Source organism: Monodelphis domestica, chromosome 4 (genome assembly GCF_027887165.1).
Source record: "Monodelphis domestica isolate mMonDom1 chromosome 4, mMonDom1.pri, whole genome shotgun sequence".
NCBI lineage: Eukaryota > Metazoa > Chordata > Mammalia > Didelphimorphia > Didelphidae > Monodelphis > Monodelphis domestica.
The window spans coordinates 22921327-22947345 of NC_077230.1; the positions used below are offsets into that span (position 1 = coordinate 22921327).

The window sequence follows — 26019 nt, forward strand, 5'->3', positions numbered from 1 at the left end:
GCAATGAAGAGGTGCCCTGACACCCTCCTTAAATGGAGGCTCTGTCATAAATTCCTGCCCTCCAATCAAAGATACAGAGAAGTATTAAGGCTTTCTATAGACGGTACAGTTCTGCATAGAGTTCTATATTCTATAGGTATTACAGTAGAAAGAGCCCTGAAACAGGAATTAGAGAACCTATGTCCAGATTCTGACTGTGCAGCTGCATTTTACTCTCTATTTCACTTTGGAAAAATCCATAGATCTTTAGACCTCGGTTTCTTTATTTGAGCAATGAGGAAGTTAGACTACATGATCTTTAAGATTCCTTTGGGCTCTTTGAACTTAAAACATTCCAGTCTGCATTTTTAAAAAACCACTCAGTCTTTCCTCCCACACAAGCAGCTAACCTGTTTATACAGAAATGGTTGTGTTAGACAAGGAGATGCAAATCCTTTTACCCAATAGCTGTGCTTTCAAAAGCACAGAGATTTTCCCTAACTCAGAGGAGAGATCTCTGGCACAATCTTAATCACCAGTAAAGAACTTAGAGAAGAAATGTGGGGAAGGCCACGTGGAACCCACTGTCTATGCTCCAGCAAGTTCAGACTATACCAGCTTGAGGTGTTCTTCAGAGAAGGGGTGGAAAGAAAGGCATTTCTAAAATAACAGCTTTCTGGTCCCACAGAGACCTTTAAAAATTAACTGGGAGGTTTGTTAAGGGGGAATCCTCATTTAGAGAGTAGGTAACCACCATAATGCATTAGAGGCCACCATCTGCCACCAGTCTTTTGCTGCCACCAAGGATAGTCAGCATTTACTAAGTGGCCTATAATTTCTGTGCTGTCCCCCTTCCCAAACTCTGTCCAGTGCTGCGAGTGTATCCTATGCATTTATTTGCCTGGCTGGCTTGTTATGGGAAAATGGCCCAATCCTGTTCAGCGCCACGAAGGATTTCCTTTTACTCTCAGAATCAGGTCAGCCCAGAGGAATGGAAAATATTTATGGGTGAGCCGTCTCTGTAGGCAGCTGCCTTGGTGTGTGTGTGGGCACTGCCCAGCCTTTGCCTTCGGGAACCCACTTAGCTGAATATAGCTCAGTTTCCACCGTGACCTCCCACACCTACTCCTACCCCTATCTCCGCAAATAAAAAGACTCGGAGGCCAACACACAAGGGAAACCCTATTGCAGCTGTGCTTCGTTTGAGTCGAACGATGGTGCCCAGGAAAGCAAGAGCTGGTTTGGCCGCGGGTCAGCGCTATTCGCCTCCATTCTTTGCTGGGCAAGGAAAGATGGGAAAGGAGAGGACGCCAGGGCCCGAGAGACCCGTGGTGTCCGCAGGACTTGTTTGTGCTCGGAAACTGGCGGCTCTGGCGGAAGCTTAGGTGGGGGCGGGTCACGTGCAGCAGTGGCAGCAGCCTGTGCGGCTGCGGTTGGCTACAGCCTGGGCTCGGGACTAGAAACTAACTGGCCCGGCTCCTTTTGGTAGCAGATCCCGGAGCCGAGGACATTCGGTGGAAGCCACCGACCCCGCCCCGAGTTGCTTGAGGGAAGAAAGGAGGCGTGGAAACGGGGTGGAGAAGGATCCGGCTTGAGAACTGAAGCGCACTGGGTCTTCCCTCGTTCCCTAGAGGACCGCCTGTAAAAAAAAAGGAAGTGTTTTTCTAAGCAGCTTCAGGTGCCCAAGAGGTTGAGGGCAGCATGGTGGCGGGAGAGGATAAGATAGGTCTTCCCATCCTGCTCCCCAAAGGCCTGGGACTGTGAAGAGAAGGGTTGGATAGGGTGGGGCTGGAGGGAAGAGATGAAGCTATTCAGGCTTGGGGCGGGGAGGGGGGAGCAGACTGGGTCGGAGACCCTAGGAGTCGCGATGGCTAACGGATGTTCGTTCTCTTCCTCACCCCCACCTCCCCTTTCGGCTTCTCTAAATACTAAATTCCTCAATCCCTCCTTCCTAGTCCCTGGGGAGCCCCATTATACGCAGTGGAGAATGCACACCCCTCCCCTCGGGCGGCCGTGCTCCCCGCTGCGCTCCAGCTGCCTCGCTGGGCTCTGGGCTGCCACTAGGGAGGTGGAGAGTCCCCAGCTGCGGTGACTGTTTCCCGGCCAGCGAGTAAGGTCGTGGCTGCCAGTCTCCTGTTCTTCCTCTAGGGAAGGTACAGATAACAGCATCCCGCAAAAGAACTCCTTTCCCTAGTCGTGGGGATGACAACAGACACAAACAGCAAGCATACTCCTCTTGCCCTCCAACCCGGTGCAGCCGCAGCCGAGAGAAAAGCACACTAGGCTTCAGGCTCAGGCTCGGGCTCGCTACCGCCTCCGCGAAAGATCTAGCGAACGAGAATGCCAGCAATTCCTCCTCCCTCTGCCTGGTGTGGGAGTCTAGGCGGGAGGGGCCGAGAAGGGAAAGAGGGAATACGGGAAAACCGTCTGCTGCTTCTCGGCACGAGGGAACTGGGATCTGCCGAGACTCACAATCCAGTGCTGTGGGATTTTTTTTCTTTCGTGCGGGATGCCTTTGTGAGGGGAGGGGAGGTTGCAATCAGGATATACAACTGAGCTGAACACTCGCTCTTTCTCTTTCGAGGTTTGCTAACCTCCGTGCCCATCTTGTGAATTTCCTTCCAAGCCTGGGGTGGGAGTTCCCCACCTCTCACTTAGAAGCTTGGGGAAGAGGGGAGTGGGATTCGCCAAACAGAATAAAGTCCCCAGCCCTGGGAGCCCACCAGCCCATGAATGGGAGAGGAGAGGAAGAAGAAACGTTTGCTTCTCCCAAGTCGGGAGGTTGTGGGGCCAGGCGGACGCGTCCCAGACAGAAGCACAAGCATACTTTATTCTGCCTCGCAGTTTGGGGCTCTGGGGCAATAACGAACCGCACAAACTTTCCTTTCCCTAGAGTAGGGTTCAGCACACTCAAGTCTCTTCCGGATGAACACGGGGGCGAGAAACACTGTCCTTTAGGCTGGGCTGGGAGAGCGATTGAGGGGGAGAGGGGGAAACCTCGTGTAATTTCCTTCCTTGGCGAAGCTGGGAGGAGGGGAGAGGGGAGGGGGCCTAGACCACATGCACTTTCGTTTCTCACGGGCGGCGGCGCGTGTCACGTTGCGGCTGCAAATCTGCGTTTGGCAGCAGCGGCAGCCGCGGTAGCTCTGTGTGGAGTCTGGCTGGGGGTGAAGCGAGACGCCATTTGCATCCACAACACACTTCGCTCTCCGATCAGGTTCATGCGGGAAACTGGGGCGGAGGGGAGGGAGGAGGGGGAAGGGGGATTGTCGCCCGCTGCGGAAGCTTATTACGACAGTGACACTGATTAGATGCCTTGTTTGTACGTGCATAGAATAGGGGTGGGTCTTTTTTTCTCCCCTCATCTTTTTTCTGGATATACTTTCTGTTTGGAAAGTTGCGGGGATTTTTTTTTTTTAATACTACACAGCTGCTGTCTTAAGGGCTGAATTATGCGAGCACGTTTGCTTACCCTGGGGGAGTAACGCGTATAAGCCAACTCAGGGATTACATCCGAGGCCCAGCGCCATAGAAATCCAGCCCTCAGTTTTTAATGAGCTTTTGAATCGGAGAGCGCTTCAAGGCGCTCATAAAGCCAAGACTCGATTTCCATCTGCCCCCGTTGCCTCCGTGTTCAGTTTGTCTGTGGAAACCTAGCGATCCGTGCAGAACTCCATGAGGGAGGGCTTGCTGCCAAGGGTGATCCGAAGCCAATTTTCCTGTCCGACCCTGACCAATGGAAAAAATGACGGCGTAGCTCCAATCAAACACCCCACTATCGTAAATGCGCCCAACCCCGTGTCTAGTGCACGAACGAGGGCGCCTTTCAAATTAACCACAGAGGAGGGGGTGGGGAGAGAAGCCGTGAGGTTTGCCTTCTCCTGAGAGGCATGTTGGAGACTAAGGTGAATTTTCAATAGGATGAGAGGGATCTGTTCAAATAGTGGCATTAACTTCGTCCACCAAGCCCGTGTTTTTCCCCCAAGTGTGTTTTAAACATAATCAACATTCTTAGTATTTAAATCAAGCAGAGAGGTTAGTTCAGTCAGGCTTTCTGTGAGGATGCTTTGTTTATCAGTAAATCAAAACATCGAGTGTCAGACTGGTACCAACATGTAAGTAGTGTTTATATACAACTGAGGATGGAAGGCACTGGGCTACCCATTGGAGGTATCATCCTGACTTGTTCTGTCTCAGTACCGATACTGTTCTTCCTCCTTTGCGCTCCCGCCCTCTGGGACCTTTAAATTCAATGGAGCCGAATAGAAGCTTTTAAAAATCGCAGCTTTTAATTTTCGGTTTGCGTTCCCTCCTTTAGCCACCCCCCTTTACGATTACAGTATTCTCGGGTTCATCTTATCTGCTCCTGTTTGCTTTTACTTCAGAGGGAACGATAATAGATTATTATTTTACGTCCCTCTTCTCCCTCACCCCCCACCCCACCCGCTTTGCACGTGCCTGAGGGGCCTTGGAGCCAGTGACTAGACAATGTGTTTCCGATCGTTCCCTCCGCTCTCTCTAGCACGTCACACCGAGTTGAAAAGGAGGAATTTGAACACTTTTGATAAAGCCCGAAAACTGGAACTGTGACTAACTACTGTGGGGCAGTAATTTTATTCTGAATGTGAAGGGCAAGAGGAATCACTCTGAAGGTTGGCAACCGCCAGTTTAGGTTTGAAAGAGAACTCTTCGGCCTTGCAGACCGCGAGGGGAGCAGGCAGCCCTCAGAGAAGCCTGAGTCTTTGGTCTTTGTCTTTAGACAGAGAGGGCTCCAGTGTTCAGTACCGATAAAGATCTACAGAGAGCACACTTGACCAACACATTTCCATAAAATGTATCGTTGTCTAGTTGGACAGCATCATGGCAGAAACACAAAAGTACGGACTTTTTACTTTTTAAGGGGAAAATAAACACAACAATAAGGCCATCCAACCCCGAAATATAGAGACTTTTTTTTTTGCTTTGTAGTAATACAGCAATTACTTTCACTCTGACCCAAAGTTTTGTTCTCCCCTCTTCAAAAACAAAGAAACAGTGTTCTGTTTCTAAAAAGTAAACCAAAAGTTATTAGAATAATAAAGTGAGAAGCTAGAGCACAAAGTTGGATGTTAAGAGTTGGAAGGGACGCTATCAATCAACCAACCCCCCTCATTTACAGATGAAGATAATGAGGTCTGAAAAAAATTGTAATTTGCCCTACATTGCTGTGCTAGAGGCAGAACCAGAACGAGAACCCAGATCTGATTCCTAGCTGTAGATTTTTTCCTCCATACCTTGCACATCAAAAACTTTTTGAAATTGGAGAAATATCTTCATTATGCAAACATTAAATTATGGGCCATTTTTAACCTTTCCTTTGAATTGGAAAGTAAGAAAACATGAGAAAAATCACCAAGATTAAAAGTTTTTCATTTCAAGTATCCAAAATTAGCTACACTTATTTATTTTGACTTGGGTTAAAATGTCTGACTTGATGGGACTCCTTCTAGAGCTTAAAATATACCTTGAATGCACTTATACATTTGGTTTAAACGCCACGGATATTTCCCAACAAAGTAAAATTCTTTAATTTTATTAGGGAGTCAGGTGCCCTGGAGAAGTAGGAAAAAAAATGTATTCAAAAAGAGCTTTCCATCCTTGTTGGCCTTTTCAGACCAATATTACATCAGTAGTGGCCAGACCCTCTGCCTGCCTTGATTGTCTCCATCTTCTAATCCCAATTTCGCCAAATGGATGGATTTAACTCTTTTCCACCCATCTCCAAACCTGCAAAAGTCCAAAGTCCATAGATGGAAGGGCTGCCAAATGCTACTACCTGTCTGCATGCGTATACTTCTTCCCACCTCCTAAACACACACAGAATACACTCTCCCATACATTGGCCTTCGCCAATCTCAACCTAGAAATAATACTTAAAAGAAAAAAAGTGAGATGAAAGAAGGAGGCGGAAGAGGAAGGGAAAAAAATACCCCAGTTTGTGAACCTTATATTCCCGCTCTCTTCTGTCCTGGTCCATTCCTCCCCCAGCCAAAGAGCCTCTCTGGGAACTCTTGAAGTAGGCAGAACCTATGAGAACAACGGTAGAGAACATTAAATAATTCAGGTCTCGGCATAAAATAAGTTTCAACTTGTCTAAAAGAACAATAGCTTAGCCACTAAGGAAGGATATGTGAGAACTGAATGGTAAAGGGGGCACAGGGTAGCCCCGTCTCCCACAAAGCATACCCCGGGGTCTGATAACCAACAGATGACTACTGGAAAACGTGGCTCAAACCAATCACTCCATTATGCTGCGTGACAGTGAACCTTGGCGTAGAATCCTAAACGTCAGTAACTTTGCCTGCTAGCTGGTGTCATTAATGCAGCGTAATATGGAGCCCCCTCCCCCTCCCCCGGCACCACTCGCTCTACCGAAACTGCTAGCTCCGAGCCAGAGACGAGTGAATGACTGCGCTGCAGCTTCCTGCAGCAGATCAGGGCTTTCCCCTTCGCCAAAGCTAGCAAACCTGAGGCGAGTTGGGACCCGGCAGCTGCAAGCACCGGAGCCCTATTACCTCAATTACGATTCGAGATGGTTGGTACGGGTTAGCAACTACACTTCCCCCCTTTAAAAAAAATGCACGGAGATAGACAGGGCCTGTCAGCTGATGTGACTGACTTTCCTATGAAGACCTTCGGGGAGTCCCCGAGGCACAGCCGGTGCCCCAGTTTCCTCTCTCCCCGGGCAGTGCCTTGCCCCGCCTGCCTGTCGGGCGTAGCAGCGGGAGCGCCTAGCAATTGACTTATGAGGGCAGCTGGTGTCAGGGGCGGGGGATGGATTCCCCGGAGTGAGGAGGGGAGGTGAGACAGGCCAGAGCTGCCCTGCATATCTTGACACCCTCTTTCCCCCACAAAGAGGACCCCTCACCAACTCACGTAAGAATACACCTACAGCCCCCTGCCCTTTTCCACTAACACGCCAGAGCTCTGAGCTGCAGTGGGGTGTAAAGGAGGAGGGCGCTTCTCTCTGGGGTCTGAACACTCCGGTCTCTTGGGATCTGGACTCGTAGGAGGAAAGGGGGGGGGGGGGGGGTTGAGTCTTCGCAGCCGGGTGGGGGTGGCTCCGCTGAAGCCAACACGCCGCTTGGGTTGCTCTGCTCTTCGCCACCCCTAGCGGGAGCCTCGTTACCCTGCACTTATTACATTGACACGATCGCGGCTCCCGAGTCCCGAGGGCCGGCTGTGTTATACTTCATCTAAGGAACTCGTTCCGCTCGCCGCCACCGCGGCGGCTGCTGCTGTTGGTGCTGCAGCCGCCTCTGCTACCTCTCCCCAACCCCCAACCCGACCCAGGAACAAAACTCTTCGGTCTTGGGACGGACCCCCTTCTTCTCCACCCTGAGACCTTATTTTTAGGAGAGGGAGCTCTTCTGAGGGATTGCTAGGCTGGGGAAAGAGAGGCAGAGGGACGGGAGAAGAGCAACCCCAGAAACCTCTCTCTCCCCTGCATTCGCACGTCCCCTCCCTCCCGCAGCCACCCAGCCAGCCTGAGGCCTCACAAAGCAGGACCGAAGCGTACATTTCTGCAGACTCATGCCGAGGTGGCGGGCGGCGCAGCCTGGAATGATTTCAAAATGCCCTGGCGTTCCAGAGAGAGCCAGGATAGCGAGAGAGCCCTCGCCTCTCCGGCCGCCAGCTAAGTAGCAGAGAGAGAAACCCCGGGAGGCTCCGGCCCCAGCGGCGCATTAAGCACACCCCGAGACATCGAGCAAGAGAAAAAAGCAAGCTCATAAGCTAGCGCCTTTTCCCGGAACCTCCAAACCCCAGGGAGCAGCTGCCATTTTCGTATGACAAGCAGCTAGAGGCTTCCTGTTAAATGTTTCTATCTTACTCCCTCCCCAACTTACAGCTTTCTTCTTTTTTTTTTCTTGCTGGAGAAAAATTAATAAGATTTTGTTCTAAAGAAACCGTTACACATCATTGGGTAAAGGCGGGAATTCTCGATCGTCGAGTGAACAGCCACCCCACACACAGACGAATTAAGTCTCTGGATTCATAACGGTTTGATTGTGCTTAGTCTACCAGAAGGGTTAGTTAGCCACATACCCAGGCTCAACTTCCAGAGTTTCAGTTCTGAGAGGGAAGAGGCGCTTACCCTTGACCCAACTAAAGGCGCATTTCCTAGAATTACTCCCCTCCAATCTTCCCCTCATACTAATTGAAAACTAAATATGGTACATTTGATTAGTCATCTCCTTTCCAAAGCCCCTTGTTTAAGCACTGCAGGCCTTGTGAGTTTCGCTCTTTCCGGGAGAAGTATTTAGCCTGGGGTTTAAGAGGTGGGGGAACGCTTTTAAAATCAGATATTCTCGGATTAAGGTTGTATTGGTAGGGGAAAAGTGATTGGGGGGGGGGGGGAGATAGTCTAATGCATGATAAACGGAACTGTCTAAATACTAGGCTGTCTGACCTGCGCAGTGATCTAGGAGCTTGATTTCCAGCTGAGAAACAAACCCTAGGAAGACAGAAAGACAGACACAAAGACAGGGGGGTGGGGTGGAAAGAGGATAAGAGAAAGAAACAATGGAGTGTGTGAAACAGACAATTAGTTAAGAAGGAGATGGGGGTTGGGAGAACAGAAAAGGAGAGAATGAGGTAGAACGTTTTCTGCCTCCTCACAAAAAAAGGCTCTCTAGTTCCCCTGTACCCACTGGGGAAGCTTTACAAAGTCACAATTTCTGTATCCGGGTCTCGAGAACCAGCGGAAAAACAAGCTTATTCAGAACGAGAAAGCCCTCTCTGCTGGTGCAGTGTCTCATCTCCCCTCCCCCTCCCCTAAAGATTAGATTTTAAAAATTACATAAAAGGCCTTTCATTAAAAAAAAAATCCAAAGGGAAATGATAATAAGGAAAGGGAAGGGAAGAAGTGGCTCTGTGCAGGAGGCCGGCTTTGGAGAGAGTTCAAGTCCTGACTAGGGTGTGAGTCTCAGAACCTCTCAGAGACTCACCCACTCCCTTCCCTACAGTTGGGATTTGGACTGATTTGAAGTGGACAACATTTAGGAGGTGGGAAGGAACATCACATTATATCAGAAAAAAGTTAAGAAAATATAAAGTAGAAAGCTTTTCATTCTCTTTTACTGTCAACAATAGACAAGTACTTTGCAAAGTACTTTACATACATAGGCCCTTTTGAGCTTCAGACTATTTCCTCTTCATTTTAAAGGCCACGAAAGTGAAACTTCTAAAATGTAAGTAAGTGCCAGATCTTGGATTTGAACCTAGGTCTTCCTGAAATCAAGTCCAGCACATATTCAATGCACCCTATCACACTGCTTTGGTAGGAGGAAGGCAAAGACGGAAAGAGCTACAGAGGGGAGAAGGGGTAACATTATAAAGAGCCCTGCATTCTGTCAAAAGATGAGTCCTGTTGGCATTTCTGACATCATCCTGTGATTCTGTATAAACCAACCTCTGGGAGCCAGTTTGCTCATTTGCAAAAGTTTAGAAAAGAGTAAGTATTGTGAGAAAAGAGCATATAAATACAAGCTATTCTTAGTGGAACTTCTGACTTAGGAATGTAGTGGGGAAGTTAGTTCTTTCCCTATTTCCCCAATAAATATCACTGAAAGTAAAAGGCAATGCAAAGTTAATATGTTAAACTAATTGCAGGAAAATGCCTAAACTCTTTTATCCCTTCCAAAATGGGAAAACGTTTTTCTGGCAGACTTGGAAAAGGAGCTCAGCTTTGACCTGATCCAACCTGGCCACTGTCCTAGTAGTTTTTGAAAAGTTAAACTTACTCTCTAAAGTAAGAAGTAGCTACCTTTAGAGGCAGGTAGCAACTTATTTTGGAGTGTGGTCCTTCTTCCAAAGTGTACTCCCGTTCAGGTGCAAAGAGGATTGGGGGCAAGAAACAGCTTCAAACATCTAAGCTTAGAAGCAGAGGGGAGAACTCAGAGTGGATTCAAGAGCCCTGATATTTGAAAGTCAAGTTATGGAGATGAACTGACTCAGAGCCAGGATGAGCAAGCCACCTGTTTCTCAGGAAGGAATATCAGGAGGGGTGGAGGGGTAAGAGAGGCAATTAAGTTTTTATGTAAGGCCTACAATCCTTTTAACTCTGAGTCAACTCTCACAACCAGCTTTAGAAGCCAGTGCTGCCATTATCTCCATTTACATAAACTGAGACAAACAAAAAGTAAGCGACTTGCCCAGGGTCACGTAGTTAAGTAAGTATCTGAGGTTAGATTTGAAACTCGGTCTTCCTGGCTCCAGAACACTATCTACTTCATCACCTAACTGCATTATAAGGACACCAGAGAAGAGAAATCTAAGGTCTTTCTCTATTGGAGTTTCCTTGACCACATGTGTTCCCAATATGTGTCCTTTACTTCTAAGTCAAGAAATATTTTTTATTAAATGCTTTCTAAGTGCTTAGCACTGTGCTAAGCTCTGAGGATACAGAGAAGTTTTTAAAAAAGATCGTACCTCCCTTCAAAGTACTGACATTCTAACAGGAAAGACCAAACTTCAACAAATAAGTATTAGAACTTAGTCAATTGAAAGCACTCTGAGAAGGGAAGGCATTAGTCCCCAAGGAGTTCAGGAAAGGCCTTCAGAAGTAGGTGGAATTTGAGCTGAGTGAGGAAAATCCAAAGGAAGTGAAAGGAGGAGCATTGCAGCCCTGGCGGAGAGCTGATGTAAAGGCAGAGTTGGGCTATGGAGGGCTGTGTTAGGGCCCTTGGAATAATGAGTTCATGGCAGAAAGTAACATTTTTAAAAACTGGAAAGGGAGGAGGACTGTTATGAAGAACTTTATTAAATACTAGAGAGATGTCTTTTGTCTTTTGATCCTAGAGATAATAGGAAGTCACTGGAGTTTACTGGAAGGAATGGGGAAGAGGGAGGTGACATAGTCAGACCTATGCTTTAGAAAAACCACATTGGCAGCTGATTGGAAAATGAGTTGGAGTAGGGGAGGCCTGTAAGAAAGTTAGTGCAAAGATCCAGATGAGAGAAGAGAGTAGAGAAAAGAGGGATGAAGATGAAAGATGCTGAGCAAGTAGAAATGGCAAGAGTTGGCTGAGAGTGAGGAGGCAAAGATGACACTGACTTGTCAAGACTGAGTGACTAGGGGGATAGTGACAGACATCCTGAATAGTAAAATGTAGGCGTTTGGGGAGGGACAGATAATGAGTTCTGTTCTGGACATGTTGAATTTGAGTTGTTCAGTTGCATTAGTCTTCATGACCCCATTTGGGGTTTTCTTGGCAAAGATATGGGAGTGGTTTGCCATATTCTTCCCCAGTTCATTTTATTTTAAAATATTTTTCCATGTTTATATATTTTATTTTCTTTCTCTCTCCTCTTCCCTACCCCCTCCTGGATCCCATAAGCACTTCCACTGGGTTATACAATGTTATCACTTTTCCACATTATTCATTTTTGCAATAGAGCAATCTTTTAAAACTAAAACCCCAAATCATATATCCATATAAATAAATGATAAGTAATTTGTTTTTCTTCTGTGTTTCTACTCTCATAGTTCTTTCCTTGTGGATAGTATGCTTCCTCCTAAGTCTCTTGGGATTGTCTTGTATTAGCAAAGTCTATTACATTGTATTGTTCCACAATATTTCACTTTCTGTGTATAATGTTCTCTTGGTTCTGCTCATTTCACTCTGCATCAGTTTCTGGAGATTCTTAGTATCTCATCACCATCATATACCACAATTTGTTCAGCAATTCCTCAAGCAAGGCATGCCCTGTCATTTTCCATTTTTTCCCCACCACATAGAACTGGGCTATGAATGTTTTTGTACAAACGTTTTTCATTATTATTATCTCTTTAGGGTACAAACCTAGTAGTGGTATGGCTGGATCAAAATGTATGCATTCTTTTAAAGCCTTTTGGGCATAGTTCCAAATTGCCTTCCACCCAGTTCATTTTACAGCTGAAGAACTGAGGCAAATAGGAGTAAGGGATTTGTCCAGGGTCACACAGCTAGGAAGTGTCTGAAGTCAGATTTGAACTCAGGGAGATGAGTCTTCCTGACCACCTGCCCTTTGAGATGCTTAAGGATCACCAAACTTGAGATGGCCAAAAGGCAGGTAAGGCAGTTTGGGACTGGTTCTCGTTCTCTCTCTCTCTCTCTCTCTCTCTCTTTCTCTCTCTCTCTCCCCCCCCCCCCAAAGGTTTATGGCAGGGAGAGATGTTTTGTGGGTATTGTATGCCAGAATTGAATCGACTGGCTAATTATTAAAGAGAAAATCACTGGTGGGTGTAGTTTTAGAAGTTTGGACCCCAGAATATCCTTTGAACTTCAAATAGTAGTAAGTCATCTCTGCTCAACCTATGAATTCAAGTTGTCTCATTGGGGGTTTTATACTAGGAAATGGAGAAGGGACCCCTTGTGTCCAGAGTAAATACTAAGAAAAAAAATGGAGAGAAAGGAAAGGACATGCTTTACTCCCCTCATTTGAATGAAAGCTTGGACATAAAGAATAAGTTTCCAGACTCTTAATGATATTTCTTCTCCATCCACAATTCAGATAGCACTGTGCTTGGCACATAGTAAGTACTCAATAAATGTTTTTTCATTAATTCAGACAAGTAAAATCTTAAGGTACTGAGCTCCAGAGCCTTGGCAGTCTTAGCAAGTAAATGTTTCAACTTTGGATCAAAACTGTCATTTTCCTGCTGTGCCTCAGGCAGGGCCTTGTAACTTATTCACCCCTAGAGCCTGATTGAATGGATTGAATGGATTTCTCAGAGGCCTCCCTCCTTTCCTAATTCCGGATGAACTTCTGGTCCTTTTCCTCTCACCTTCTTCCCCTGCCCCCCCCCCCCCCCCCCCCGCCCCCCCTGCTTTTAAAATTCAGTTTAGGCTGGATTCTCTACCCCAGGTGGTGAAGAGAAGTCATAAACAGTACTGTTTCAATTTGGAGGGAAATGCTGATGTAACATCCCAGGGACTAGTCCTTAGGCCCTATACTGTTGAACCTTTTTTACCCATCATATGTGTGATAGGATGCTTATCAAACTTTTTTAGATGTTACAAAGCTGGAAGAATCAGTCATTACAGAATGTAAGCTCAAGATCTGAGGAGATCTTGACTTGGGACAAATCCCAACACTCCAATAGTTCTATGATCTCACTGGTTGAAGTATTTAGCTATCATTACCTTTAAGGATATAGATCCCAGTTCATATATGAACATTCTTACAATTCTGGTCCATGCCTTCTCATCAGTCCTCCAAGGAAAGGATACCAGGGGAGTTCATGAGCTGGCCATCTGTTATCCTTCAAACTCACCAAATGACCAAACTATCTTCATAGTCAAATCTAGTTAAATGAAATTTAAAAAAACAAACCTTACCTTCCATCTTGGAATCAATACTGTATATTGATGTTCCAAGGCAGAAGAGTGGTAAGGGCTAGGAATGAGGGTTAAGGGACTTGCCCAGAGTCACACAGCTGGGAAGTGTTTGAGGCCAATTTAAAACCCAGGACCTCCTGGCTCTAAGCCTGGCTCTCAATTCACTGAACCACCCAGCTGCCCCTAGGAAATGAAATTTTTAATAGAAATCAGTATAAAGCCATATTTTGTTGTTTCTGTTCAGTTATATCAGGTTCTTTGTGATTCTATTTGAAGTTTTCTTTGCAAAGATACCGAAGTCTTTTGCCATTTCCTTCTCCAGTTCATTTTAGAGATGAGGCAACTGAAGCAAAGTTAAGTGAGTTGTCCAGGTTCACATGCCTAGTAAGTATCTTGAGGTCACATTTGAACTCAAATCTTCCTGACTCTAGGCCCCACTCTACCCACTCTACCACCCAGCTGCCCTTGTAAAGATACAGACTTTGTCCCCAAAATCACCTTCACCAAATATAAGGTAGGGAACCAAGTAGTTTTCTACGAAAAAGATGGAGGGGAGGGAGTTGTTGTTTTTAGTAGACCAAAGACTCAATGAGTCAATAGTCCAATATAGCTAATGCAATATTAGTTTTCATTTTAGAGACAGTGTCCAGATCTGTGAACCTAATTAATAGTCCTGCTCTATGCTACCCTGTTTATATGAGCACTCACAACTGTGTTCAATTAAAAAAAAAAACCTTTATCATCTGTTTTAGAATCAATATTAAGTATTGGTTTAAAAAAAAGGTAGGCAATTGGGGTTGCTTCTTGCCTTGGGGCACACAGCTAGGAAGTATCTGAGGTCACATGTGAACCCAGGACTTCCTGTCTCCAGACCCGACTCTCCATCCACTGAGCCACCTAACTTCTCTCATTGTGTTCAATTTTGAAAGCTGTGTTTTAGGAAGGACTTTGACAAACTAGAGAGAATCTGGAAAAGCAAAATCAGGATCCTCCAGATGAAGCCACAAGGCAATCAATTGAAGGAAGTGGCAATGGTGATCCTAGAGAAAATGAAAGATTTAGGAATGCAGTGATGATGGCGGTCTTCAAGTATGTGAAGGGCCTCCTCTGTGAAAGTGGGATTAGATTTGTTCTGCTTGGCCCCAGAGGGCAGAAGTAGGAGGCTGGAGCTATAGAGGATTGAGATTTCCAAAAGCAAAATGAGCTGTTTCAGCAGTTTCCCTTCACAAAAGGTCCTAAAAGAAGACCTGGGGTGTTTGAAGGTTTCCTATAAGGAATCCCTGTACAACTGTAGGTTGGAATAGGTGGTTTCTAAGATCTCTTCAAGTTCTGAACGAATGAGGTTCTATTATGTTGTGGAAACTTTGTCTCTCCAGGACCTAACTTCCCATACTATGTATGCCAAGTCTGCTTCCTTGGCCTTCTATAGTGAAGTAGCTCCCATTCTTCAAGCTTAGTCTCTTTTAACAGCTAGGGGTAAAGCCTGTTTATCCTTCTTCAGCCAAAATGATCTGACCTATAAGAAAGTCCCACCAGCAGCCCGGGACAATAGAGAAAGGGGGAGGGGGAAAGGAGCAGAGAAGATAGTCTCTTTCTCTATTTTGCCAGTTTTCCAGGTGTCGGACTGGGATGGTAGCTATTTAGCTATGAAAAAAACCGATATTTGAAAGAGAAACGAAGTCCCCCACCCCCAAATGATTGACAAAGGTAAATTTTACACATAAAAAGGCTAGCAAACACAGGTAACCCCCAAGAGTGATAAACTAAAGTGTTTTCGCTCTCCAGCAATTAGCTGTTAATCTCTTATCTGCAGTCTGCAAATAAGTTTTCTTACAGCTTTTAAAAGAATTCCTTTCTCTGGGCACCTTCTTTCGAGCTACAGGGCCACCACAAAGCAAATGACGACCCTCTTCGAGGAGTCTGAAGCCTCCCAAGTCCTTGGGTGGCTCACCCCCCTCTATGTTTGCGAACCGGAGACTGGCTTGGAGAGGTTTTAACTAAAGAAAGGACACTTAATGCAAACCCCAGGCATAACTGACGCTTTTGTTTCTCTGGCCTGCAAGATCTGCAAAGCTTTTGTTTTTGTTTTTCATTTCACCTATTGTCCCTCTCTCCTCTCCGTTCCCACCTCCTACTCCCCCCTCCCCCTCCCGCTATCTCCCAACCCAAAGTCGGGTGATTAGCCCATTAGGTAAGGAATTTTACGCCTAGCTCCACCAGGTCTAGCTGACCTCCCCCTCCGGGGGCTGTGATTAAGGTCTCCTCAGCCCTTTCACATTTCGAAGCTAGCCTTGGCTTTGCAGGTCTTAAAGGTTTTCTCTGCTAGCGAGGCAAACCCCCTGGATACGGTCGCGGCTTGCCGGAGGATTCGCCTCGGCGCTGGGCCGGGGGAGGTTGGGGGGAGGTGGGAAGGAAGACCGAGAGAGAGAAGAGAAACTCCTCAAGCCTACATGATGATAAATATTTCGCAGACAGCCCATAAATAATTTGCATTATGTTCAGCTGACAGCGCAGGGCGATTAATTTTAATAGCTACATATTTGCCTGGGCTGCTGCTTCTAAGGCCTCGCAATGAAAGGCGGGAGGCTGCTTCCTGGCTGCGCTAGCTTTCACTATTGCCGAGAGGCGCTGGAGCCCGGGTCGGGGCCTGGGCCCGCGGCGCCTCCTACAGGCCACTCGAAAAGGCCCTATGGAGGGCTGCGGAGTCCTGAGTCCCGGGCTCTTTTGGCGCTGCATAGGCTTGCAGTTGGTGTGTACGTGTGGGTCTCTGGCTGTGGGTGCATTGTGCATGTGTGTGAATGGGCGCCTCCTGAGCCCCTCCCGAGTCCACACGCAACAGGAGCCATAATGACATTGCACAATTATCTGTCTGAAACAAACCACTTGTGGGCAGGAATAGCTGTTCCGTATTATTAGCCAGGAAAGGGGAGGAGGTGCGCTTCGGGGGAGTAGATCCGTGGAGTACACTTCATCGGGAGCTAACTCCCGGTTTTGTTTGGGGCTTTGTTTGGGGTTTTCTCCTCTCCACCAAAGAAGCCTGGGCTGAAATGAGAGTCCGCTTTTCAGTTCCTGCGGAATGGGGGGAAGAAAAGAACGAGGGAAACGAACAAAGCCAGCTCCCCTGACACACGTATTTACACCAGGTCCGTCCGGTTCCCACCTCTCCCTAAAGTCCCTCCCGACCCTCCTCATCTGTTGCCCTTTTAGTGGTCACCGTAAATTTCCTTCTGAGTGGTTAATGCAAACTAACACGTACACACACACCCTGAAAAAAAAGAAAACACGGGAGGGGTAGGAAGATTTGGAGGTAAGTGTTGAGAATATGGGGGAGGGGGAGAAAGAGAGAGAGAAAAGAGAAAGAGTGATCAACAACACCCAGTGCATTTTTCTCTCTGCAGCAGCGAGCGATGTGGTCCTGGGCGTGCGTGTGCTTGTGTGTGTGTGCGTGCGTGTGCGCGTGTGTGCCAGCCTGCCTGCGTGTGTGTGTGTGTGTGTGTGTGTGTGTGTGTGTGTGTGTTCTGATGACAAAGCCCAGCAGCCGTGAGCCATCTCGGCTGCCTCAGCAGCAGTGGGGGGAGGGAAAGAGGGAGGCTGCCTAGAGATAGCGAGTCCTAGCTTCCAGGGAGTTCATTCATGAAGCAGAGAACTACTCCAGGCTAAACCAGGTGGAACTCTACTAAAGCGAACACCTGTGTATTCCCGCCCCCCCCCCCCCCTTAAGCAGGCTTGCACACTGATCATAACTCTAACTTAATTGCGTTTCTGGAAGGTCATCTTTAGTTACATATTGTCCAGAGGCCTTGATTTGGGTGAATTTTTAAAAAGGAGCTCTCCACTCTCCCGTAGTTGAGACAATAGTCTGGCTTCTTTTTAAAATGTAAATCAGAGGGTATCTGTAGGAGCCTGTGAGGTGATCGCTATGTAATGGATTCATGCAGACACAGTCTGCGCACACAATGAAAACTAAGGAGGAGGGCAGCTAAAACCCACATGTTTTCTTTTTAGAAACGGTGGTGCTAAGAGACTTGACAATAATAACATGAAACAGGATTAAATCATGGAGGGAATAGGAAAATGCATTTTACTTTCTAGAACTATGAACTGTGTTTACTCCATGGAAGCGCCCATCCACCCTGTGCTAGGGAAGCTTTCTCTTCTAAGGCAGAAAAAATGAAGGCCAGGGTGTGGAAAGAGGAACTTGTACATTTCTGAACTGTTATGGGAGAAGCACATTATTTTAATATTAATCTCTTTTCTTTAATTCAGCATGGTTGTCAGTTGTACTGACATGGAACATCTTTAATGATGTCTATTTTATAGGAAACAGGGCATTTACCCAGTTGAAAAGGACAAAGAAAACTAGATCTACAGTCTTCTTTAAACTTAAAAAACAACAACACAGGCTTGTATTTTCCTTGATTCCCTCCTTTTCTGTTCAGCTTAAAGAGGCTTCTCTGAACCTGAAGGACAAAAATTGGAAGTCAGTGGAAAAGTAGGAAACTTGTAGCAGGAAGGTCATTTTGCCAGAAAGAGCTGAGGCAAAGTGCTGCTGTGGGTGTGGGTGTTCAGAGGTAGTTGAGAGGTTTGGTCTCCCCAAAGAATTTTACAAATGCAGAAAAACAAACATCCTTGGATTAGAGACATTACTCAAGGAATTCTGATTGGAGATACTCATCTGCTTTAGTCAAGATCTCATCCCCAGCATCTTAAAAGTCCAAATCTCTAAAGTGTTTGGAATTTCTCTTCCTCTATCATCTACTCCTGGCTTACTCTCTGCACCTTACCTCATATCCCTCCTTTATTCAGTCCAGTCTTTAAGGAAGCAAAGCTCTGTAAGACTTGTCAGTTCCTAGAGAGAACCAAGGTCCTCCTTCCTTGTAATCATAACCATAGGAACATAAGCATGCTTCATTGGGAGGATCTCAAAGTCCTTTTACTAGCATTCAATAAAAGTTTTAGGGCTGCCTTGTCAGAGTTGCTGATACTTACCACTTCCCAGCTAAGTAAGTCACCTTCCTTACTCCTCCCCACCCCACACACACCCCCGGACCACAAAGGACTTTAGAAATCTGTATTAATTAAGTGACTTTCCTTTAAGAGCTCCTTTTTAACCAGTAGCAGTTTTTTAGCCCCTTAGCTAGTCCAAGCCTAGTTCCCTTGCCCAGAAGGATGATCAGGTCATTAGGAATCCCTAATTAGTTCATGAGAGGTAAGAAGAAAAAGCATTGTGGGAAAGAAATCTGATTGGTAGGGAAGATAAAGGGGAAAGAAGAGACAGAATAAGGCATATAGTGATGGGGAAGACAAACACTACCTATAATACAATGGGAACATTATAGAAGCACTCAATTTAAATTTCCCTAAAACCTGAGTCAGAAGAGGAAGGGATTCACACACATGCATAGAAATCTCAATATATTTCTTATATGTACATATGCATTTTGTTGTTTACTTGTGTCCAAATATTCATGATCCCACTTGGGGATTTTTTGGCAAAGATCCTGGAGCAGTTTGCCATTTCCTTCTTTAGTTCATTTTAGAGATGAAGAAGCTGAGGCAAACAGAGTTAAACGACTTGCTCAGGTGACATAACTAGTAAGCATCTGAGGCCAAATCTGAACTCAGGAAGATGAGCCTTTCTGAATCCAGGCCTAGCTGGCAGTCCATCCACTGTACCACCTAGCTGTCCCATATACATGCATGCACAAATTCAATTCAACAACTTTTACTGAATACCATTTGTGTAAAATGCTATGATAAATTGGAGGGAGATGCAAGTTTTAAAAAAAATTGAGGCCCTTTTCTCATGGAGTATAACAGTATACACACACACAATTATTATAATACAGACTATTATAAATTAAATTATATATTATATTATAATGGTAATATAATATATAATATATTGAATTTAATATAATATTATATTATATTAAATTATATTATAAATCCAAAAGATCGAGGTCTGAGGGTTTGGGGTAATTTAGGGCTCACTTCAGATGCTACCTCTTTCTTAAATCCTTCCCTGATTTCCCCACCCCATTAAGTGTTCTCTCTTCACATTTCTCTAACACTTTCCTCTTGGATCTCCTTTGCTTCATCATCTCAGCCTTGTGTTTATGGTATTGCCCTATAGCTAACTAGCTCTTCCTTCCTTCCTTTTGTCTTAGAACTGATATCATTTCCCTTGAAGAAGATCAGTAAGGGCTAAGCAATTGGGATTAAATGACTTGCCCAGGGTCACACAGCAAGGAAGTTTCTGAGGTCAAGTTTGAATCCAGGACCTGCAGTCTCCAAGCCTGGCTCTCTGTCCACTGAGGCACCTAGCTGCCTCTTGTAACATACTTTCTATTCCTTCTCTGAACCCTTCATTATAGGAAATCAACTTTCTTCTTTCTCTTTATCCATAGTTTTGTCTCTTAGCAACCCTTTCCCCTCCCCAATTTTTAGTCCATCCCCCCTCTCCTAACCTCAGATTTCTCAATTTAATCTTCTCTTCAGCTTTTCTCCCTTCTCTTTCGCCATTACATTTCTAGCAGAAGCTCATTCCTGCCAACCTCAGCTTTCCTATACCTTCTCCTTTCTGATGCCTGGGTTACCAAGGTCTCCGTTGAGCTGGGTGCCTCTGGGTGGAGCAGCTTGGTCTATGCCAATCACTTTGGTGGCTTGGCTGCCTGCCTTAAGCCGAAGGTGGGAGAACGAGTCCAAGAAAGAGTCGTCCTGTACTGGATAAGAAGAGGGAACAGTGGAGAAGAGAAGGAAACAGAAAGAGACCGTGTGCCAGTGTCAAGGTGTAGATAACACGTGTATGAGCAAATATGCATCGGTACAGGAGCGAGCATATGAGACTGTTGTTTGTTTTTTTTTTTTTTTTGGAGAAAGGAGGTTAGTATTGGAGTATTGGAGTATTGGAAAGAAGCAAGTTATTTAGTACTCCTTCCTTTGCATCCTCATCCCACCCCTCAAAATCCACCTCCCACAAACACTCCACATAGTGTGTTTAGTGTGGAAAGGAATGACAGTGGTAGAGAGCAGGAAGCCAGGAGAATGGAGAAGAGTCCAGATTCAGCCTCACAGAGGTTGGAAATCAGTGCTCAGTTCTAGGGCAGAGTCCAGAGCAGAAGGAAAACTGAGGCACTCAGGAAAAGAAGGTTATCTCCAGGAGCAGCAGAAAGAGTGGAATGGAGGGAGCCCTCAGGTCTGGCCAGCAGAGAATGAGGCAGAGATTCTCTAAAATGTTGGAGAAAGGGACATGGGGAGGTGGAAGCCAGGGTTGAGTAGAGCAGGGAGTCTGACTAAGATTCTTTCTGGGAAGTTTCCTAGACCAGCCTGAAGTTTGAAGGGGACAGTAGACAGAATCATTCCAACCTTGTCCTTAAATCCAGGATAGGGCATTTTAACTGAGAAGGCAAACTGTAACAGTTAAAATTTAGGGGAGACTGAGGCAGATAAAAAATAGACTGGAATCCAGGACTTCAATTGAAGTCCTGGATTCCAGTCTATTTTTTACACAACTGCTGATCCTTTGGGTAGTATAGTAAGCAAGATTTTCTGTTGTTCCTAAGTAGATGGCAAAGTATGTGGTAATGGCAAAACATGCACTGGCCTCTCTCTCCTACACTTAAAACTAAAGCCTCTTCTGTGGAGGTAGCAAAGTTAACTTAAAAAAAAACTCCCCCTCTAAGCAAAGAAAAAATCGTATTCTAGTTCCTGAATGAATTTCACAGAATCTTTGAGGTTGTAGAGATCTTGGAGATATTCTAGCCTAACCTTTTTATTTTATCTTATTTATTATTTTGCAGATGAGGAAACTCAAGACCCTAGACACCAGCCTGAGTCAGAGACTTCCTACAGCTAGTTAGTGATAAAGATAGGAGCAAAACCCAGATGTCCTGACCATTTCATTCTTTACATTGCCACCAGACTCTCCACTTCTGGCCAGAGAGACATTTTGCTTTGATTTGTCCTCGCATTTTCAGTACTAGAGGCATGAGATGAGCCTCTCTGAGTCTCAGTTTATTCATTTGTAACTTGAGAAAAATAATATTTAGACTACCTACCTCACAGGGTTGTTTGAGGAAAATACAGTACTTTGTAAACTTCAGAGTACTATACTTTTATTGTGGTTGTTCTATTTCTCCGCTATTCTACCCATGCCCACTTCTTTCCTAATCCCTCTTTCTCTCCTCTTAGGGTTCAGCAAGTAGTATAGGGAAGGACTCCCTCCCTCGATTTCATTCAGAGATTTTGCTGCATAGATTGGACTTCTCCCTGGGAATAGGGTCGCCTCTCTGCCTAAAAGTTCTCCTTGTGAGAACCAAGAAAGCCTTCTAAAGGAAACCTGTTCCAGGCACTCCCGAGACCCAGGTTTAATTAGCAGTGACTCAAAATGGAATGGTCCAAGTCAGAATAGAAACTGGTTCCCTACAGGGGGATATGAACATTAAGAGAAACAGAACTAAAATTGGGCCAGGCCTAAAAGGAACAGGGCAATAAGGCAAATAAAACTAGGAAATAGCATGTTTAGAAATGGAAGATGCTAGAGGGTGGTATGCCATAGAAATGGGCTGGGCATCTGTCAAGATACCTGGGTTCTAAGCTGAATCCTGACCTATACCATGTGATTCTGGGCAATAACAACAACAAAAAATCACAGTAAAAGAACAGCTAAAAGTTGTGATAAAAGTTCAAAACATAAAATGTCCTAAAAATGTGAGTTATTTAGGGTTTTCACCTACCATGAGGAACCCTGGCACTCTTCTTGCCATCAATGGTCCCACAAGCCATTCACCTTCCTTTTCCTTTCTCTGGGAATAGTAATCAAAACAAGCCTATCGATTCTCAATCCATTGTCCTATGGCTCCATTTACCATCTCTGTGACTTTCCGGACTAAAACACCCCTTCCCATCCATCTGATCTAAGTTGACTACTTTCTCTATTATTTCCTCATAAAGTAAGTGGGTTGGCCCACAGGATCTCTGAGGTCATTATTAATGCTAGGTCCTATGATTCTGTGACTTGGGGACAGAAAACCTATGCTTAGAGAATCAATTAGATCTTTTTCTAGCTTTGTCACTTAAACTCTCCAAGAGTGTTTCCTCATATTAAAAAAATGGAAATGATAATGTAAGATTTTATACTTGATCAAGGATCCTTGCGCACGCAGGATTGTTATCAGAGAAAAGTGAGATCATAAATGTAAATCACTTTGTAACTATGAGATGTCATATACGTAGCAGTTATTATCATCACTATTACCTTTAGATGTGGGAGAAAGACATGATAAGTAGAGTATAGTGGGTGTAGAGACTGAGAGATACTCATCCTTTCATCCCTAAAAGGGAAAGGTAGGGATTATTCATGTAAATTTATTTATGTGCTTCTTTTTGGACTATGGCAATGGCCCTCAAAGTTCTTCAGTATATTTCCAGACAGAGGTCCCAAAGCAGCACCCATTATCTGTCACCAAATCTCCTATGTGTTGGAAACCAAAGTGTCTTCTCTATTGTCTAATCTATCCCCCTAATTTTACAGATGAAGAAACTGAGGCCCGGAGGGCATTCTGAGAACACAAAGAACCTTTACCCTAAACCCTCATTTTCACATCATCCCAGGGCATATCAGAGTTTCTTTCTATAGCTTTTTTCTAAAAGAGTTGAGCGGTGATTGATTAATTAAGTTTAATGATCAGTATACATCCTATGTGTGATGAAACACTCATCCTTGGAGAAGGGAAATAACAGATGTGAAATGTGGCATATATTGTCAGAAGTAGCAGCTAACCCCTTCCATTTGTTGCAGGGGAGAATTAAGTTTGAGGAAGGGATGTTAAGGGGAAATTACAGTGGTAGAAAAGTAAAAGCTAGGCATAGTGGATAAAGTACTGGTCCTGGAGTCAGGCAGTCTCTTTCTTAGTTCAAATCTAGCCACAGACACTTACTAGCTGTGTGAATCCTAGGCCAATTATTTAACCCTGTTTGCCTTGGTTTCTTCAGCTGTAAAATGAGCTGGAGAAGGAAATGGCAAACAATTCTAGTGTCTTTGCCAAGAAATCCCCAAATGGGATCACAGAGAGTCAGACATATAACAAAAAGCAAAAGGCATCAACAAAAAATTCTCTTTTTTTTTTAACTGTACAGTAACACCCCAGGTACCCTGCCCCGTTGCCCCATGTTTAGGAACTAATGTGATTGAGTCCGATTTTATTACTTTCTCTATAAGAAGGCTTTCAGGTTAAGTGGACACTTGTCCTGAATATCTGAATGTCTGGCATTATCTTCTTTCATGGCTATTACATTGTACCTTAAAAATTAGCCACTTTTAATTTTTACTATGGCTCCTGGCTCTTTTCTCCTGTGTAAGCTCTGAGTGGACAATTTGACTTCTAGGGCTTCACAAGTGACGTGATTATATTTGCTTTTGCCTTTGATCTAGTCTTTGACCTGTTATTTAATTCTGACTCGACAAAGAGAAAAGGAGTGGGGAGCAAGGACAAGGTTTGTTTTACTTTGAGTTTGAAAATATTTCCTAGGTGTCCCTGATTATAATCCCTTTACTTAAATGTGATTTTGCCTTTTGAAAGCTCAAAGGCATGTGGGAATAACTGGACACTTCCATTTTTTTCTTCTAAAAGATTTGATGCCCATTAAAGGCTATAGCCATAAAGATGTGCAAAATTCTAAGCCCTAAAGTAGGCAGATTCCCTGATGATGGATACCTTCCTGGTGAACTTTGAATTACCTCCCTTAAGTTAATATATTTGGGTGTGCAAAGCATTTTACAAAAAAAAAAAATTTATCCTTACGACTCTGGGAGATAGGTGCTATTATCTCCATTTTTATAGCTGAGGAGTCTGAAGCAGATAAAGATTATATATGTGACTTGCCCAAGACCACAAAACTAATGACCTTCTTAAGGCAGATTTGAACTCAGTTCTTCCTGACTCCAGGCTTTGAACTTTATCCAAACATTTTACATTTTACAGTGTACAAAGCATAGTTCATAGAGTTTACAAAGCAAGATCCTCACAATTCTGTGAGGACGGTGATGCAAACATCATCCCCATTTTACAATTGAGGGAAAAGTCTCAGGTTGAGTTACCCAAGGAAATAGAATTAGTATGCATTTTGCAGGTTCGATTCAATTCAGTTCAAGAAGCATTTGCTAAGCAGCTACTATGTGGAAGGCACATGGACCTCCAGGGTACTAGAGCTACAAAGATAAAACATGAAAAAGGGTCCTGCCCTCAAGCTGCTGACATTTACTGGAAGTAGAGCCAGAAATCCAAGACTAGTGAATTTTTTGCTGTCTTCAGAAGTCTGTTTAGTTCTTCATCCTCAGGGAATCAAATCTGAACCAAATGAACCCAGCTATACACTCTCATTACAGGTTATTGTTATATCCACTTTGTGATCCCACTTGGAGTTTTCTTGGCAGAGACACTGGAGTGGTTTGCCATTTCCTTCTCTGGCTAATTTTACAGATGAGGAACTGAGGAAATAGGGTCTTGCCAAGGGTCACCCTGCTAGTAAATATCTGAGGCTGGATTTGAACCCAAGATGACTCATCTTCCTAATTCCAAACCCATTGCCCACTGCACCACTGAGCTGCCACTTATTCCACATACCATGGGTCAAGAGGATATATTTGCTTTGTTTCTAAGACATATCGAGGTTCTAGATCTTAGATACAAACATACATCAAATTTAGTGGGACCCTAGTGGATTACATTCGGTCCACCCTAAGAAATAATCTCTCAAATTATCCCTAAGGACCAAGACATGGTAGGGGTTTGTTCTCTAAATGAGGGGATGGAATGTGGCCAGGCTACCTCTTTGCCCTCCAGGATATCTCTATAGTAAAGTGGATGGTTTTTCCAGCCTTTCCCCAAATTCACTCACAACTCCAGACTAGATAAAGACTTGCTGGAGATAGAATGAGAAATTCATGGGAATTAGGCTAAGGTAAATAAGCAATCCAACTCGAGATTTGATCTAGGCAAAACTTTGAGGTGGGCAAAAATCTGTCATGGGTATCTTCAACCCTTAACCTTCCTTCCTTCTAACCCTAGGAGTTTAATGCTGTTAAACTACTGGATCCTTTAAGTTAAATGTATTCAGGCTGTGCTATCCCTCCTGGTCAGGAAAAGTAATCCTATGTTGCAAGAAGATCAGTGAGCAAAGTGCAGGATCCTTTTATAACATGGAAGGAAAGTGGAATAGGACTAAAGAATTCTCCCTAGTGGTTTGTAATCTCAGCTGCAGAAAGTAAAGCTGGACTCTGGATTTATCAGCAACTAACCAGATGGAATATGAAAAATAACCTGGGGCACAAAGGGGACCATAATTCACTGCAGCATCCTAGATCCAATCCTATTGGAGTTTTTTTTCCCCTATACCCTTTAGTCTCTTGGGGAATATGGGCCTCTCTACTAGTTAGAAAGGTAAAGGAAACTCTCTGGTTGGATTGGGCTTGGGTTGTTTCTCTGTGTACTTTTTGCCTCTGGTATGGTCTTTATGAAGTGGGATATTTGCACTTTAAAAGAGGACTACTGGGAGAGGACAATATATATTGCCAAGGAATGAATCCCTAATGCTAGGATTTCAGGTTTGAGCCACTGGACAGTGGGAGAAAACAATTTAGAACCTGCCTAGTAACTCTCAGATCACCACAAGTAGG

General features: G+C 44.7%; 1 protein-coding gene and 1 long non-coding RNA gene across 4 annotated transcripts in view; one reads left to right on the top strand and one right to left on the bottom strand.

The window, feature by feature from the left end:
• The first annotated feature begins 3091 nt into the window (after positions 1-3091).
• The window catches only part of BCOR (BCL6 corepressor), a 158709-nt gene continuing 135781 nt past the window's right edge, over positions 3092-26019 (top strand). For both annotated transcript variants that reach the window (XM_056826180.1, XM_056826186.1), the window contains exon 1: positions 3092-3196. The gene's annotated coding sequence lies outside the window, so the exon portion shown is untranslated. The remainder of the gene's footprint in view (positions 3197-26019) is intronic.
• Positions 5536-22494, bottom strand: LOC130459002 (uncharacterized). 2 transcript variants are annotated; one of them, XR_008918307.1, is made up of 4 exons: positions 22079-22494; positions 13146-13306; positions 5963-6045; positions 5536-5745 (listed from the first exon to the last, which is right to left on the bottom strand). It is a non-coding gene; the product is annotated as an uncharacterized LOC130459002 (long non-coding RNA). The 2 variants fall into 2 exon arrangements; XR_008918308.1 differs by lacking the exon at positions 13146-13306 and having other exon boundaries at positions 22079-22485.